Raw genomic sequence first — 19,271 nt, 5'->3', positions numbered from 1 at the left:
GCCTATTGAATAGACATTGTGAAAAATCTCTCGTACAAAAGTCTATGGGTTTGTGGTACACGTTAGGTAATAGCAATGAAATGCAAAGAAAGAATTATTTTGCTATTATTTGGTATTGCTGTTGCATTCCAGAGAGAATGATTTTGGAAAAGGAACTTTTAGCATTTTTAGAGCTTCACTGCTTAATAACATATTAATTTTTAATATGTTCAAGTTTCTAGTTTTAGTGGTGTTCACAATGGAATATATAAGCACATGTGTCTTTTAAATATTGTTGGCTCTCCAAAAGAATCAGTACTAAAATTATATCTGTAGTTTAAATGCCCTGACTAGGTTACAAAGGAAGGCAGTTATTAAACAACTTAACATTAAATATTAAAGAATAAATGTAACATTGAAGCATTAAGTTTAATTGCCTTCGGCTACATATAACTCAGTCCTTGTTAACACAAAGTTAGTGTTATCAGGGGCGGGGGAAGATTAATGAGAGTGAAGTTTCCATTCTGAAATTAAACACAATGTGTTTCTAAACATAGAAAGATGCCTGGAATTTTACCTTTAGGATTGTATCTGTAGCTCGGAGCCTATTATAGCTATTTCCGTGTGCCTTTTTCTCTTTTGTGCCTACGTCACCGATTTAAGGTTTTTATTTATTTAATTTCAAGAAGAAAGAAGAGGTTCTGTAGAAAGCCGTGCCTCTGTGTGCCAACCCCAAGTAGGGGTAGAGAAGGACTAATGTGGGAGTAGGGGTGGGGGTGGGGGTCGCTGCAAGGGGGGGCTGTGTGGCAGCACTGGAGGATACGAAGGAAGAAAGATAATTCAGCACTCCCCTCAAATCTTATTCCACCCAAGAAATTTAGGAGAATGCGAAAAAGCAGCAGCCCAGCATTCTTGAAGGGGCGTGGCTTCCCTCCAGGGGCCGTCCAATCGAATTCCTTCAGAGGGAGCTATCCCGAGAAGATTGATGGGGGTTGCTAGGAAACAGGAGCGTCTCCCTCCCGCCTGACCCAGAGATTGTTCTGCACAAGCCCTCTCCAGGGGCTCGCAATGTGCAGTTGAGCGGTGCGTGGGGCAGAGCGGCGCACCGGGCTCTCAGGCTCACTCGCTCCCTCTCAGCTCTCGCTCTCCCTTTCTCCTCCAGCCTGCGGTCAACCCGCGACACGGGGACCACTGGAGAGTTCTTTCGGGGCCGTTAGTCCCCGCTCTCCCGCAGGCAGGAGATCGAGCAGAGCTTCAAAGTTGGAGCCGCAGATCTTCCTGCCGCCCCACGCCCCTTCACCCCACCCCTTCGAAATTCACCAACCTTTGCCTGCCCTGCCTAAGGATTTCCAACAGAGTGAGGCGCAGCGGCTAGCCAAACCGCCCTGGCTTTCGTACCATAATCCTCTCGTCTAGGTACCCTGGCTCACTGAAGACTCTGCAGATACACCCCTATTAAGGGAGGGGAGTGGGGGAGGGGGAGAGGGAAAAGGAGAACGAGAGAGGGAGGAAAGGAGAAAGAGAATGAGAAGGAGAGAATGCCAGAAGGTCCGTGCCTCTGCCGAGAGTCCCCATTAGCTGCGACGGTTTGAGCCTGGCCAAGGTGAAGGAAAGTTGCTTTCCGCGCCTGGGAAGTGGGTTTGCCTGTGCAGCCGAGAGAGGGACTCGGCTGCGAAGCGCTCCCCTCCCCTGCGTAGAAGACCACTAGGTCTCCCCTTTTCCCAACCCCCTCCCTCCCTTCCCCTCCCACTCTCCCTTTTCCCACTCCCCACTGACTCGGAGGCCTGGATGCTCGGCCACCGGGCAGTGGTCCAGCGCGCAGCCGGGAGGGGGCGGGGGCAGGGGGCACTGTGACAGGAAGCGGCGCGCACAAGTTGGCCATTTCGAGGGCAAAATAAGTTCTTCCTCGGATTTGGAAAGGACAAAGCCAGCGAGCAAGCTACCTCTTTTGTGTCGGATGAGGAGGACCAACCATGAGCCAGAGCCCGGGTGCAAGCTCAGTCGCCGCCGCTGCCACCGCGGTCAGCTCCAGTCCCCGCCAGGAGTTGTCGGCGAGAGGTAAGGGGCCCAGAGGAGGACGTGTCCCTCTGGAGGGCGCCCAGCGAGGGCGCGGAGGCTCGGACACCGCGTGGGGCAGGCTTAGCCGGGAAAGTTGAGGCAGAGCACAGACCAGTCCCTACAGTTCTGCCGGGGGTGGGGCGGGAGGGGGGCAGAGGCGATGTGGGTGTGCGCGAGTGAGAGTTTGTGTGTGTGTGTGTGTGTGTGTGTGTGTGTGTGTGTGTGCGTGTACGCGCGCGCGCGCTCACGTCTGTGTCCCCGGGAGGGAGGCAAATTTCAGGGCACAGAGCTACGACCGGGGTGCGGGAGGTGCAGGGACTAGCTAGCGCTCGTAGACCCCCAGAGAGAGACCGGTCTCCTCAGCCAACCACCTCCAGGCTTGCTCTGGGCTCAGGATTCGGTTCTATTCGGGGGCTCCCTAGGCTTTGTGCACAGGAAGCCTTGCGTTGACTGGCTCCCACTCTGGCGGTTTCATGTGGGTGTGGAGGTTGCCAGGCGAGGTGGGCAGCGGTCAGCGGGACCTGGTCAGTGTTGCAGCCGGAACACGTTCTGCAGCCAGAAGCGGCCAGAGCTTCGCTCTCCTACAAGTACGCTTGGAAAGGAGCCCTAACTCCATGCCCTTTGCTCTTTTTGGCTTGAGCGAAAAATCGAAAAGCCAGACTGGGAGCCTATCTCTTCATCGATCTTGTTCCATTTTCTTATCTGACAGTGAGGTAACTCAGAGAGGGCGGGAGATTCGCGATCCAGAAATAGACTAGGTAATATATCCAATAAGCTTGTTTCTTAAGGATTTCATTTAGATTTCCTTGTAGTTCCTTCCCTGGGTTAACAAACGGGGAGGATTCCCTGAGATGTAACACTTTTAAGTAGGCATCTTAAGGGGACATGCCCCTGCCTTGTAAGTATTTTAGAGCATTGTAAATTCTGATTAAAATATAGTAAAACTGTACACTTTTAATGATCTGTGGTCAAGTGCTCGGCTAATTTGCTGATAAAGTATTTCTACTGTTATTTGAATACTGGTATGTTTGAGGTAAATATAGAGATAGTTATCAGGTATATGCAGAGTTGAGGTTAATGACAGTGGAGGGTAATGAGTTAAGGATCTCAGCAAGAGTTCATTACTTTGAGTTTCTCTGCTTAATTTTATTTGTGCTACCTACTCTTAGAACTGTTCAGTAGAGCTATATTGTGTTTCTTTGGGAAAAATTAAGCAATGATCTGGAGAGAAACATTCGTTTACCTAAATCTAAATGTGCTTTGGTTTATCTAAATCACATATTTTAAGGCTGCCATCTGAACTCTAGTTGTTGATGTAAATATATTTAATACAGGCATAACTAAAAACACCTCGACTCTTATTATACTAAACTCCCTTGGATTATACAATTCCCACCCGAAGGTGTTTGGGATACTCTATTAGTTAATGATTCTGGAGTGCTGTGCCTCTTTTTTCTCAAAACAGCTTAATAGAATTTGAATAGATTTTGGAAGCTATTGCACACTGGACCTTAATAAAGTGGTATTTTCCCTTTCACAATGGCAGTGTCTTGAATTTACAAACATTTTTCACACCTGTAGATTTTAGCTGCCCATCTTTTCAGGTTCTGATCATCCAGCAGGAGTACATGGATATTTTGGCTAGACATGCCCTAAGGCTGTTTTGATTTATATTCAGAATAACACAGGTGCTCACAATGGCAACCGAGGAAAATAACTCTTAAAACTTATATTTTCATAAATAAAACAATGAAAATTCCAGAATGCCTTCATTCAGTGGGCTAAAACAAGGGATCAGTGTTAAGAATATCATTGATATTCTTAGTTATAAGAATAACTAAGTGTTAAGAATATCACTTAGTATTGTTAAGTCCCCACTGACACCTGCAAGAAACCTACTTTTAAAACCTCTTGTTCTGTGAGCTGGATCGTTGACAATGAAATGTGAAGCCTAACTCATAAAAAAAAGTATGCCAACACAAGGAATAGGTTAATTTTTGAGACGTAGAAGAAACGGGCATCTATTTAAATTGGATGGTATTTTTCACACTTGAGGGATACTTGATCAATAAGTTGAGAAAATCTATCGAAAGCTATATATAAATGGAGAATTTTGTACATCGTGAAAATATCTTCTATGATCCACTCATTTGTGTTTGAGACCTTTTTAAGAAGTTGTGGTGTATACAGGAAAAGAAATGAAGGTAAATCAGAGGATTTAGCCCACAATTACTAAACACATCAAAATGATTAGCCTATCTCTGATTTTATGTCAGTGCAATTCAAACTGATAAGTTGAACAAATGCACAGATAGCAAAGAATTGAGTGATCTTTATTTTTAATTAAATTTAAATTAATATTTTTGAATGAAAAAATTAGGATAACTGTCAGAATGTCACCTGTCTCACTTCTCTACTTCATGATAGGTGACCAACCAGAATTGCACAAGATTCAGGATGGTCTTATTTTCAAAGACTCCCAGCAATAACATTTTTATAATTTACTTACGTATCTTTCCCTCTTTCTTATTTCCTGTCAAACTCTTTTTTTTTTTCAAATCAAAATATTGTGTCTTTCTTGCCCAGTCCTCTAATCGAGATCATTCACAAAATGATGCATGACTTGTTTCCAGGGTCCTAGCTACCTCCTGCCAAAATATAGCCCATTGGCTTGGGATAAAAATGCTTCCATTTGTGGTTCTGCACTCAACATCATCCCAAGACAGCATTAAATAAAAGAAATGAAAATTGATACCTAATTCACATTGAAAACCAGAATTCATTTACGCATGTTGAAATATGGCCAGAGTTCCAGGGTGAGAATTGTTTCCTCCAAGGTTACTTCCCCCAAAAAGGAGCAGTGGTTACTCATACTTGTCTCCCTTTCCTATTTTACACTGAGTTTATTGTGCATTTTTGTCTCTTGTGAGATTCTGCTAAATGCATCCAATTCTGTATTAGATGAATTTGTTGAAATTGTTCCCAAGAAGTAGCATAAAATTGTAGAAGATTATCCACCAAGAATGAACACATAAAAATGAGTACAATCATAGTAATCACAGAGATAGTAGAAACTACTAGGTCATTCTTCCACTTCTAATGTAGGCTTGGTCTCCATAGCATACTGTATTTTGGAGTACTTCAGTCCAGTCTGATTTTAAATGGGTCAAGCAATGACTTCTTCTAGCACTTTTGAAAGACTATTTCACAGTCTAATAGTTCTCCCTATTAAGAACTTTATTGTGATATTCAGCCTAATTTTCCCGTAGTTCTATTTTATCTTGTTATTTACTCCCTATTATAACCCCACTGCATCAGTTCATTCTCCTGCCTGATTTCGACCCTTCATCTAACTTTATACAGGACTTGTAGAATACAAAAGCTTAAGCAGTTACAGGAGAGTATATGAAGGAGACAGTTCTATACCTGGACATCTTTTCTCAATATTTAAGACACAGGTTTGAGGTCATTGATATGCATGTGCGTGATTATGTGTCCCTAATAATTTATTTTACTAACAGAAGTGTGAGGAAATTTTTCATCTCTGCCATTAATGACCTATGTGAATATTGATACAATCCTTTCTAAGTAATGTTCTATGTGGATGCACATTTATGAGACATTTTCATTGCAAATTCAATGTCAACAGAACCCTGTCAACGCCCACACTACAAGGGAATTCTGTGACACACTGGTCTGATGCTCCACTGAGCCTCAGAAGCTGTTGTCATGTAAATTCTACTATTGAAATGAAAGTGACTTCCATAATTAATAGAATGTGCTAGGAATATAATAGTGTATATAGTTTAGATGCATACGTGAACATGATACACATAGTAATTCTGTTCGAATACAGTAGTCCCTTCATACTAAAAGCAATCTGAAAAGCCAGTGTAATTAAGCTCAAATTCATCACTGTGCTGTATCATGAAAAATAAGCTCAAATCATGCATATATCTGTATGGAACATATTTAGATGTATGGAGGTACCATATGTGAAGGTTAATTTAAAAATAGAAAAGCCTGAAATAACTACCGGAGAGAAAGAGGTTTTTATTTTGCTCACTTAAAATCTGGTTCCAAGACCTCCATGTGTAGGCTTCTTTTAAGATTCTGAAGCAAGTATCTTGGTAGACTCACCATCCCACTCAATTGTTTCTCCAAGTCCCAGGCATTGAAATGCAAGCCCTGCTGGATAGTAGACGAGTAAATGATATAATCAGGACGTAAGTTCGTAGGTTACACTTGGCAAATTCAGAAAATAAAGGACTAAGAGTAAGGTGAATCAGCAGCTACATACAGAAATTTAGTGCTGTCTTCTTTTCAACATGGCGAGCACTAGATTGTACGTGGAAACATTTGTGTGAATTAAGTTACGGGAATAGTAAGGGGAAGTGGCCTTCCCAAACTGAATATATCGTTAATAGAGGTAAATTAGACTGCATGGAATAAATAATTTTTCAACTAGTATTCTCCCTCTGGAAGCCCAAAAGTATCTTTATCGTGCCATTCATCTCATGGTGAGTATCCTCAAAATGATTTTCCTTAGAAACAAAGGGGAAATCAATTTTCCTGTTATAGGGACCGTAGACTATCAATATACTTGGGACTTCTCTCTGGGACAGAGACCTTCTAAGAAGTCTGTGTCTACAAAGAATCTATTTCCTCCCGAAATCAGTAATCTTTTTATGGAACTGGAAATGATACACTGTGCAGAGAAATAAATTCGGAAAACATGCAGATATTATCTATACAAGCACAGACAAAAAACATCATGTTTGAAAGTAAAACCATATATTTAAGGTGTCTCCACAGAAAGCCCGAGGTAGCTCTCATTTTTAACTCCTTGTCAGAATTTGCTTCACCATCACTGCCTATGCACCACTATACACACCCACCCACGCCATTCCAAGGAGATGCAAATTTCAAAACTATGATGCAGTTAAAAAAAATGCAACTTGTCAGTGCAGCATGGGAGCATTAAGACTGTAACAATTTGAAGAGACTCCTCTAAGAAACAGATACCATCAGGAAAAAAAAAAAGGTGCCATCAGGGAAGCAGTAGGTCAATAAATATTTATCAAGGACTTTTTATAACCACTGGACGTCATGCAACGGGGACACAAAAAATGTTCCAATGCACACAAAATTCCACAAACATGTGAAGTTCAAAGAACTCCAAAAATCAAACTTGAAACTCTAGAATACAAAGAGGCTACCAAAATAATCAACTGAATGAAAAAGCCTCTTCCTTCATTTAACAGACCTATTGGGATTTGAAATTTCAAATAGGAATGTATTTGAGACAGTGCTAAATGTTGTCAGGTGACAAAACTAGCAATATATCATAATAACAGATGATAATTGATGACCAACTGCCATGTGCCAAGTTTTCCACGAAAACATTCCATGGATTATCTGACTTAATATTCTTAAGAACCCTGTGAGGCACCCACTGTGATCTCCATTTCACTCAGGAAAGGGAAGCCCAGAGAGATAAAGTAATTTCCTCCAGTTCAGGTATAAACTGAAATTCAAAACTTAGGATCTTACCCCAAGTTCTAGTCTGTTTACTGCTAAGCTACACTGCCTCCCAATTGATGTTTGATACTGGATGCATTTCATTCAACAGTTATTTTCGAGTTCCAAGTTGAGGGACATACTTTGGTGCTGAGGAAAACCCACCAGTGAAAGAGAACCCACAAAAGCACCCCCCAGGCTCAGCCCTTACACTCCCCCAAACAGACACGGTGTCTTCAGAGGGGCAAAGAAATGCACATCGAAGAAATACACTAAAATATGATTTGGAATTCATCAGAACTCAGGAAAAAATTGTAGCACCAGAAAAGTCTATGAAGACAAATGTTTATTAACAACCTGAGAAATCAACACCAGGTGTGAACATGTGAGCAAAATGTATTTCCCAGAGCCTGATTCGATGAACATCACAATCAGCACAACTAAATACAGTGGCAAAGATAGTCTCATCAAAAGTCAGCATGAGGGTGAATCGCGTTTCTGCTTGTTAACGCTAAAATGCTCAGGTTTCTCTCCTCTTTACAACCTACCGACGTCCTTCCAGGAAAACAAGCTGATAAAAATACCTTGTAGACTAGTAAAAATTTGAAATTTCCTTACCCAGCTGAAATAGTCATTCATCATTTACCTAGGAAATTCTCAACGTGTTACACGTTTTGGCATTTATTCATAATGCATACAACAACTTGAGAAAGGACAAGGTCAAGGGTTTCAAGTTTTAAATACACTAAGGACGGGAGATGCCAAGTGACCTGCTGGTTTTTCCAAAGACTCAGTCAGTCAGTAGAAATGCTCTGGGAAAATCCACATATGATTCCCTGACCTTGGTGCTTTCCCACAGGCAGGAAACCTGCTGTCTTGATTACGTGAATTTATAATTCATTCCAGACAACCCAAGAGCTCAAATAGGAGTCTTTACTTGAAAGTCTTTCTCTGATTTGTGATTTGTACTATAGTATTTTACAGAGATAAAAAATGAATGGATATCCCAGATCTGTCCCTCCATCTGGCACAGACTGTTTCATTTGATTGTTAATAATATATAGCCGATAGATTATTAGCAATATTTTATATTTTGCTTAACAATTTCGGTGCACCATGTGTTGTTGGTGAATATAAAATAATATAAACTTCTTTCACAAAATATGTTGAAATACTTGCCGACTTAGGAGGTGGCACTGCAAGGTCAGAAACAGTTGGCATTTGTAACTGCCTCAAGGAGAAGAAGATCTGGGGAACATAGTTAGCTCTTTCTATTGTGAAGCATCTTATCTTTCATAAAGAGGCAAAGACCCTCCACATTCTGAGGCATTAATCAGAATATATCTGATATATATTGGTGACCAGAGCATACCTCATTTCAGAATTAATAAAGAGCCAAAACATGGAACTTTGATTACTGATATGTCTCCTCCACGGATTTTGCTTAAGGACTGCCCTTGCGGAAACTGCTTTGTGTAATGTGAAAAGCCCTACCCCTTTCAAGAAAAATGTCTTCCGCTACCTGCCGTGATTCAATCAATTCTCTGAATTTTAAGCTAAATTATTTCATCCCCAAAGTACAAAAGACTCTATGTTTCAAGGTCCACATAGTTCATCAACCTTCCAATGCCATGAATTTATAGGTTCATTTTTTTTCAGAAAAGCTAACATCATCCAGTTGGGTGGGGAGTGGCAGGGTGCCTACATCATAATTTTGCCTAAGAAATGGCCTTCTTTGGCTCTCAGTTCCCAAACTAACAGGATGCAGAAATTTTAGAAGAAAGAGACCTCCATTGTGGTTAGTGAACAAAGGAAGCCCTGGATGGATGAGATTGAGGCCTTATTGAGTGCTCATCTTGCCCCCCCCCCTTTTTTTTCCTTCTAAAATCCTAAAACTGTATTTGTTGCTATGTAATGTAGGGAGGGAATCTGCTAATTTTAAGTGTGTTCCTAAGATGGAAAAGGTTGGAACAGGTGAAGTAGGGGAGAATAAGTTTCAGGGCAAAGTCAGAGGTCCCCTCTCCCTGTCCTTCCCCCACCCTCCCATCTACAACACAAACCATAATCATCTTGATTCTACTGAAAATTGTGTTTATCCAATTACTGTTTATCTGCATTAGAATCATTTTGAAGTTTACTTAAAATGAAGAATTCTGGGGCAGATGTGTCCCAGACTGATGTCCTTTAGCTTGGGGTTTAGCAATATATGTATTAAATGTCTTTCCAGATTATTCTCATGTACACTCAAGCCTCAGAAGTACTACTGTCTCAGTCTGCTCGGGCTGCTAGAACAAAATACTATAGACTGGGTGGCTTAAAGAAGACCTAATTCTCCTAATTCTGGAAGCTGGGAAGCCCAAGGTCAAGGTGCCCAGCAGATTTGGTTGCTGGTGAGAGCCCACTTCTTGAAGGACCACCTTTCACCTGGTGAAGACAGAGAGTTCTGGTCTCTTTTCGTCTTCTTTACAAAGATGCTAATCCCAGAATGGGAGCCCATCCTTGTCATCTCACCTAAACCTAATTACCGCCCAAAGGTCCCACCTCCAAATACAATCACATTGGAATTAGGGTTTCAACAGATGAATTTGGGGTGAGAGAGGAGGACACAAACATTCAGCCCATAACAATTAGACATAGAATGATGGTCATACAGAGAACACCCAATGAATCACTCTACGCAATTATTCCCCACCGCAAGTCCACTCTAATTAGATTAACCAGTTGTCTACAATCAATTCTGCAAGCCAGAGTATGTATTAATTAATTAATTAAGCTCAACTAATGAAGCACAGTCCCCATGAGTCGTGTGAATAGATTCATTTTCTGGAAACCTCATATTGTTTTCATTGCACGGAAAACTTTCTTTCATTACCTATAGCAAATTCCACTAAGATACACAAACTTGATGCATATTTATTAAAATGTGGGAAAGGGAGGTTACTGGCTTTAAAGAGTATTATCAAGGAAAACATTGGATTTATAAGAATAGAAACGCTTCTTGATTTGGGTAAGCGCACACTTAAAACTCAAATTGCCTTTATCACTATATCCCTGTGAGCTGGGGGATGTGGGAAACATCATTTTGTCACAGCTCTCCCCTTTGCCCTCCGGATCTGCAGAGCGGGTGAAAATTAAAAAAAAAAAAAAAAAAAAAAAAAAAAAAAAAAAAAAAACTCATTTGGCAACTTCTTATCCATTCTCCACTCAGCTTCTACTTCATTCAAGTGAATGGTTGCTTGGCTGAAGCCGTCACTCCTCACAAACACTGCCAATGATAGTTTCCTAAGCAGCGTCCGGAGCCACAAGGGAAAAAAACTGAAGAGGGAAAGAGGGATGGGCAGCAGGGGGTTGGGGCGGCCTAGGCTGGGCCACCAGCTTCACTTCCTAGGGGGTCTGAGCAACCTCTTTGTGTTGCCTTGCATTCCACACTTAATAACTGACTTCGTGAAGTGAAAAGCAATTAAAAAAAAAAAAAAAAAAAGATCACATTTCCCCACTCTTCCCAATATGAAAAAACATTTGAATTGTTAAAGCTCACGCTGTCTCAGGCACAAAAATGTTAAATTGCTGGAAGTTACACTGTGTCCCTGGCAGAGCGTGGCTTCCTTACCCACTGTGGTGCTTACAGCTCTTATACTGATAACGGCCCTTCTTCCACTGACACAGAGTTCTGTCCAGCTCAAGCTAAAAGCCCAGCACCACCCCAAAGCAGTGTCTTCCTTGTTAGTTCCAGATGCTAGCAGGAACACCCTCATTTCCCCAGAAAGTGGTTTAAAATATTAGAATTGCCAACGACCTTTCTGTTTGGTCCTCTGTCGATCCTTCCTTCGTAACTCATCTTGGGCACGTCTTCTTTTCTCTACTACCAGTGCCAAAACCTTAGCCCTTGTCTTTCAATCTTCTGTAGCAGTTTATCTCCTCCAGTCTCTCCATTTTCGTTTATTATTTATTTGCCAGACATTTAACAAGTGCCTACTGTGGGTCCAATCACTATTCTAGAAATAGTGTAGCAGTGAAGGACAAGAGAGTTTAGAAGGACTTTTCTTCTCATTCAACTTACACTAAATAGAGTCAGACCATAAGCAAGCAAACTAAGGTGCTGTAAATATAGTGATGTGAGGAAATGATAAAATATCACGACACCATGATGTATAAAAATGGAGGTGGGGATTTGGAAAAGGCAACATTCAGCTACCGGTTCAATTTTGATTTGTAACTGACTTTTACATTCCATTGCCTGGTTTAAAAGGCATTAAAGGGGCGCCTGGGTGGCGCAGTCGGTTAAGCGTCCGACTTCGGCCAGGTCACGATCTCGCGGTCCGTGAGTTCGAGCCCCGCGTCAGGCTCTGGGCTGATGGCTCGGAGCCTGGAGCCTGTTTCCGATTCTGTGTCTCCCTCTCTCTCTGCCCCTCCCCCGTTCATGCTCTGTCTCTCTCTGTCCCAAAAATAAATAAAGACGTTGAAAAAAGAAAAATTAAAAAAAAAAAAAAGGCATTAAAGAGCAGCTTGTCAATTGAGAAGGCAGTTTGAACTTCCCAACTTGGCCATCAAGATTTTCTACAAGCATATTTCCCATGTATCTTTCCAACCTTTCTTTCTCAAGGGGATCCCCTCCTGTACCCAGATTTTCTGTTAGTACACAAAATAGACCTTTGAGCATCTTTATGGTCACAAGTCCATTTAGAACGTGTTTCCACTTCTTTTCTATGAACCTGTGTTTTAAGGCAAGTTTCAAATCTCCCCTTATCTAAGTCCATACTAACACTGCTTACGTTTGTCCTTCCAAAGCCATTTTTATCCACAACGGTCGTGTGATCCTCATCAGATATGGCCTTCACCAGTGAAACACTGTTTTGACCTGAGTAATAGGTAGCAAGACCACTAATTTGTGGAATAAAATCAGAACGCAAATTTACTGTCATTTCTCATTGCCCCTTTAAAATGCATTCAGTAAAATATAACATACTTGGATGTGATTTAACGATAAGCCTTAATGACAGACTCCATTCAAAAATGAGTAAGCGTGGACCAATATAATAATGACAACTTGAACTTTCAAGTTGAGCCTTCTCTCTGTCTGCAACAGGAGCCTATCTCAAATGGGAAGTTGAGAACAAAAGCTCTCTACCTTCTCAGGTTCTCTTCCACCCTTCCTTGTTTCTCTTACTAACTCAAGCTCTGACTCTTCCAAAGTTGGGGTGGAAGGAGAGCTTCGGCAGAACAGGTTAGCAAAACAAGAAGTTCTTATCTGACAGGGGCGCCTGGGTGGCTCAGTCAGTGGAGTTACTGACACTTGATTTCGGCTCAGGTCATGATCTCGTGGTTCCTGGGTTCGTACCCCATAGGATTCTCTGTCTCCTTCTTTCTCTGCCCCACCCCCCTGCTCATGCTCTATTTCTCTCAAAACAAACAAACAAACATTAGGAAAAGAAATTCTTATCTGACAGGTTTCATATTCTCTGGGCCCCCAGATTGTTAAGGCTGACTCCCTCAAAGTGAGTGTGCGTGTATGCGTGTGTTTTGAGACTTCTTTTTTCATTGCTGAAGGTCTTAACCTCCGTTTCCTTGACACAAATTTCCCTTTGCTGAACCATACCCCTTTAGCACCTGCTCTTTCTGCAAGACACTCTACACAGGCTCATTGTTGAGGTCTCATTGCCCCTCCAGCCCTTTCTCTGGGGTTAGGTCTCTCTCCCTCTCTCTGTCCCTCCCCCTGCTTTGGTTCACAAACACACTAACATGTTGTTGCAGGAACAACCCTAGGCATGCGGACGAGTCCCGGTGCTGCAGTATTTTATTGTGGCTCCACTGCTGAAGCATCTCAACATCTCATCCTTCTCTTATCCTCTGCATTTCCCAGTCTGGAGTCAGACCTAGCCCATTTTGTGAGGCTATATGCTTTGGGGCACATAAGCATCTCCTGATACTCTCTCTCTTCTGAACATACTTTGACCATATTTGACATAATGAATGTAGTGCATTTGCTTTCTTAGATGTCTGTGGTTTCTAATTCAGCTGTGAATTTAGCAAAGTGCCTTGTACGGATAGATGCTTGTGGGATGTGTGAGTATGGTAATAAATTCAAAGTAAAAAAGCCTCTAACTTTTTATGACCCAGAAAAATGTTTTTTATGGGGCTACCTGTATGAAGATTTACAGAAATCAATGTCTATGAAATAATTTAAGAGGTGGCTAGAACATCCATCTGTCTTGCCTAGAATTAGCTCCAAAAGGACAAAGATCTTGCCTTTTTTCAGCAGTCTGTAATAATGAATGGTACATACAATGATACCTAACACATATTTAATGAATGAAGGAATCTATTTTAAAGTTTTTATTTACTCCCTGAGTATCTTCCTTGCTGAAATATTAACATCAATTTCCCCCCTTCATCTATTATGCTTTGAAAGTAAGAAATATTGTTACAATCTTAATTTTATTCCATAAATGCTATCATTTTCCTAAAGGCATTTTGGATCACCAACAAAATAACTCCTTATAAAAATTTTAAAATTTGGCATGTAAAGTAACATCAGTTTAATTAAATAAGCCTATACTGAAGGCCCACTACTTTTCAAGCACTGGGCAAGGCATTGCGGAGAAGAGGATGAAAAAGGAATCATTGTCTCCCTAAGAATTTAAAATCTTGTAGAAGAGATGAGATATGTATGTAACTATAGTAACAGGCAAATTCAGGAGCTCACTTATAAGACCCCTGAGTGGATAACAATACTTCTGCTTGACATAAATGTAGAAAGTATCATGTAAAAAAAAAAATTGCTTCTGTGTTGGACCTTGAAAAACGGTTAAGATTTCAAGAAGTGGAGAAAGTCATTCTAGACCTATGCAAAGGCAGAGATGTGGTCTGTGGATATGCTTGGGGAAGAGTGTGTGAACTGGCTGAGTTTAAGGGTAGGTCTACCCTCGAGGGTAGACCTGGTAAAACTGTAGGAGCAGGTGGCATAATGGCTAATAATTCTCCTACAGGCAGAGGGAAACCTCTGAGAACATTTGAGCACGGGAATCTGAAAGCCCCACGTGAAGATAAATATGAGGAAATAAAGGTTTAGGAGTCAGGGAGATGAGCTGGCCCATTAGGGCAACAGGTGAAGGGTAATGATGGCCGAAACTAGGGCAGCTGCAAGGGAAATAGAAAACACGTATGCATCTAATGGACACAAAGATGAATAGCACCTAGTAGGTAGGAATTAGCAGTTGGGTGACAAACACCAGCAAAAACAATTAAGCTAATCATTTTCCTCTTTCCACCAGAAAGAACATGCTCTTTCAAATCCCTGCTTTAATAAAGGACAAGGAGGCTTGAACAAATGGTTATTTTTTTTTAGAAACTTGGGTCAAAAGAAGATTGTAATAACCCAAGTAATAACTATTTGCAAACAAGACAGAAATGAAGTCATTATTTTCTGCGTGGTTATGATTTGATAGAATTTATCCACAGACAGTGGGTGAAGCCACCCTGCTTTCTCGCCAAGCCTCTCCAAGAGCCACCCACTGGCCTCCTTGACCCCTAGCTTACCCCTCAAATCTATCCACCAGGCGAAAGCCACAATTATCTTAATATAAATCTGAGCATGTTACTCTCTGCTCAAAACTCTCCAAAGATTTTTCCATTGCTCTTGGGATAATCAAACCGTGCTTCACCTGGCCCGCTATGATCTGCATGTGCCTCCAGCTGTGTCTCATCCCTTTCAACCTACTTCTTCCAATCAAACTGAACAGCTTGCTTGCCTTGCCCTCTCCTCTCGCTTCCCCCTCCCCTTCTCCCAGCCTGGGCAACTTCCCAGAGCACTGCCCCACTCAATTAGAATGTTCAGGGCTCAATTAGAATTCTGTACCACTCGTGACCTCTTCTGGTAGGTTACTTCTTGCTGCACACACACCAGGCTGCCTGCACCTCCCTTCGTCACGCATTATTATCATCACCTATGTCCCCACGGTAGTGTTTAGAGCTAAAAAGACAGAGATCAGGCTTGCTTATTCACAGTTGTATCTCTATTGCCCAACAGAGCGAGTATCACGTAGGAAAAAAATCAATAAATATTTATTGAATAAATGGAGTCGTGGATAATTAAATCACTCTGGAGCTCATTTTCCTCATCTTTAAAATTGGGTATGGATTTTTAAGATGCCTTTCGTCACATATTTTAAGTAACCTTTGTCAATAAAGACAATTCAGCATCCCAAGTCAGAACCAGTAGACTCAAAAACCAATGGGTCCTGTTTAAAGTTTATATTTTAGGGGCGCCTGGGTGGCGCAGTCGGTTGAGCGTCCGACTTCAGCCAGGTCACGATCTCGCGGTCCGGGAGTTCGAGCCCCGCGTCGGGCTCTGGGCTGATGGCTCGGAGCCTGGAGCCTGTTTCCGATTCTGTGTCTCCCTCTCTCTCTGCCCCTCCCCCGTTCATGCTCTGTCTCTGTCTGTCCCATAAATAAATAAAAACATTGAAAAAAAAAATTTAAAAAAAAAAAATAAATAAATAAAATTTATATTTTATTTACTGTCTAAATAGCAAAATCACTAATAACGCTAGTGATATGTTTCCTTATTCCTCAACCTGTCCTCATTTTGCAAACATTTCTCCTCTTTTGGTCACCTTAAACGGCGAAGTATGAGTAGCAAAGAAATAGAAGCAAATGATCACGAAAACTTTCCAAGAAAGTCAGCTTCTAGGCAGATTTCCTCCTCGGAATTTTCGCAAATGGAAACACATTTCAGACATTTTCATAAGAGGATCCACAAATCTCATTTGGTTATACTAGTTCCCACCAGCTTTCGTGAACAACACCCCAAGGTGTTCCATTTGATACAAACTATTACAATACTTCTTAAGATAAAATAAATGTGGTTCACACATATATTCTCCACAGCATTCCTAGGAGAATGAGAAGAACACTGTCGAGTAACAACAACTTCTACTGAGTACTTATTATACACCAGGTGCTGTTTATTGCTTTACCTTTATTAACTCATTTCGTTCTGACACCAGTCCTGTGAGGTGTGTAACATTATGATTCCCGTTTTACAGAGTATAAAACTGAGGCACTCTCACAAGTAGACATAATAAGGATACAGCTAGGATCTGGCCCCAACAGTTTTAGCTCTTGAACTTGACTAGTTGACTATACTGCCTCTCTTGTGAAATCCTCCCCGAACTAGAATCCTTAATATGCAAACACCATTTGCAAGAATTATCTTCTATTCCCTCACTAGAAAATCAAAAACAACTGAAAACCTAGTGACACTCTGAGCTCTTTGTAGAAAATAAAAATCAGTAGGATGGTCAAATATTGGCTCAACTTGCCCATTTTATTGAGCAGAATATATATAACTGTTTGCCTTCCTTACTTTCACTTAAAGCCTTCTCATTCTAGTAGCTTAAGAGTCAGATGCAACTAAAAAGAACCATTCTCAAGCCTTTATTTCCTCACAAAAAAACCTGCTCTTTTCATCTTCAGAATTTGTCCACAGCTTGAAAAGGCAGAGCGACAATGCTCTTAATCTTTCTATGAAAAGAAATAGAATTTCAAGTAAAAAAGAAAAAAATTACTTCTTTTATTTTCCAGGGGGTGAATCTCAGATTTCTTTTGTATGAAAAAAATAATTGATACATTGGTGAAACCGGTGAGCAGGGAATTGTCCTACTTTCTTCCTTTTCCTGTCCATCCAGCTCTCAGAGTAGGTATGTTTACATGTATCTAATCCTTAAATTGATTTATTAAGCTGAGTCTACAAGTTAAAAAGGAAGAGGTCCTGAGAAGATAATTACAGGAATACAAATCAAGAGAGACAACTTTGCAAGAATAGTAATTGTGCTTCTTGAAACTGACCTTAAATCCCTAAGAGGAGGAAGAACAGATTAGAGCAACCTTTTCTCTCTATTCAGAAGTGATGGCGAATTAATTGTGCAGTTTAGCTGAACTTTGCTTTTCCTTGTATCCTAGGAGAAGATCTCTGACAGACTGGGAATTTTTGCTTGTTTGTAAGGTAAACTCACTATCTAGAGACGGTTCTTAATAGCACATGGTCTCATTGGAAAACCCTGATTCCCAAAACAAACAAAGACGAAAACATGAATGTAATAATCATCCATTGGCAAAGGGGAAAAAGAAAATAGGATGTTTGAAAATATTTATTTTGATAACTTAGTGTTAAGTAATCCCTAAGAAAAACCCTCGCCAACATCAGCAGTCTGACTTCAGGATCCAAACTCGCTCATCCCTGAAGAGGTAGAAGGCTTGTGTCTTACGTGGCTTCATAGTTATTTTGATTACAGTAGCACTTAGTGAACATTTTACCTATTTTTGGTTTATCAACTAATCCGTGCAGTTCTATCAAAGAGAAGATTCCAGCATTTGCAGATAAACAGCAACACTGTTAAGTGTTCGTTTTGATAGTAAAAATTAAAGCATTAGGTCTAGCATGGAAACAGGATGGCTATTTCCCTGCGTGAACATCCATTTCACTTAGCTAGTTAATGTTACCTTATGATGCTAATTCTGTAGCTCCCTTCATTTAATCATGATAGATTTATTCATCCATTCAACAGCTGTTAACTAAGCACGTATATCCTATTTGTACTATGTTAGACACTGGCAAGCAAAAACATTAAACAAACCAACAAAAAATGGTCTCTGCCCTCAAAGATCTTTATTTGCCATTTGAGAATTCTACGTTTTAAGATTTTTTAGAAAGTGTAAGTGGCATCATAATCCACTTAATTTTTCAGGCAGAAGCGAGACAAGAAGTCTACAGGAAAAGACATGTGCTTCTTTGGCCTTTCCTTCAAGAATGCCAGGAACTTAAGAGCTGCCCCAAATGAAGTGCCTTTCCTTTTTCTCTTAGTAACAAGATTTGCTTAATGCTTTCAAAAAGGAGCACGTGTTGCAGGGTAACATACACAGGTGAGGACTAAGGGATGTGCTGCGGTGGCGTCCTTAACACATCAGTCCAAGTGAAAATGCCTCCGCTTACTTTCACTCAATTTTGGCAACCATCTCTTCTTCCCAGAAACTTTGAGTTCCTTCTGTATGTGTCTGACCATGTAGTAAGCGCTGGGTGTGTAGACTGGACTTCAAGTTACTCATGGTCCTATTGTACAGCATTTCTAGAAAATCAATCACTTGTGTAGTCTTTAACTTATTAAGGACAAAATGCTCAGGATGCTTAAATATTCCAGAGGTCTGGGCCGCCTGGGTAGCTCCACAGGTTAAGCGCCCGACACTGGGTTGTAGCTCAGGTCATGATCTCTCGGTTTCATGGGTTCGAGCCCCGCATCGGGCTCTGCAATGGCAGCAAGAAGTCTGCTTGGGACTATCTCTCTCATCCTCTCTCTATACATCCCCTACTTATGTTGTCTCTGTCTCTCTCAAAAATAAATAACTTAAAAAAAAAAAATTCAAGAGGTACTCAATAGAATGTAGACTCAAAAAAAAAACCCCACATTTTCTAAAGTTATTTTCCTGAGGTTAAAAAGAACTTGGTACAATGATGAAAACAAAGTATTCTTGGACAATTTTTAAAAACGTAATCTGAGTCAAATGGCACTCAGACATGTACATGGGGCCAATTAAGACTTTACAGAATAAAAAGCATTTTTGCTGCCAATGTTGTTCTGAAATTAATCGCAAAATGTGTTTTTTCAGTGACATCAAAAATCATAAACTAATCAATAAATCAACTAAGGCTAGAAACCACC

At 41.0% G+C, this 19,271-nt stretch overlaps 1 protein-coding gene across 2 annotated transcripts in view; it reads left to right on the top strand.

Moving 5' to 3' along the window:
* Positions 1-1,494: 1,494 nt before the first annotated feature.
* GRM3 (glutamate metabotropic receptor 3) overlaps positions 1,495-19,271 on the top strand; it is a 228,931-nt gene continuing 211,154 nt past the window's right edge. The window contains exon 1 of one of the 2 annotated variants that reach the window (XM_086696796.1): positions 1,495-2,037. The gene's annotated coding sequence lies outside the window, so the exon portion shown is untranslated. The remainder of the gene's footprint in view (positions 2,038-19,271) is intronic. The other variant, XM_025929748.2, reaches the window with a different exon arrangement.

Source organism: Puma concolor, chromosome A2, assembly GCF_028749965.1.
Source record: "Puma concolor isolate L17-30 chromosome A2, mPumCon1.1.hap2, whole genome shotgun sequence".
In the NCBI taxonomy this organism is placed as follows: Eukaryota; Metazoa; Chordata; class Mammalia; order Carnivora; family Felidae; genus Puma; species Puma concolor.
Note: the sequence above shows the minus strand (reverse complement) of the source record. Positions and strands in the feature narration are given on the sequence as shown.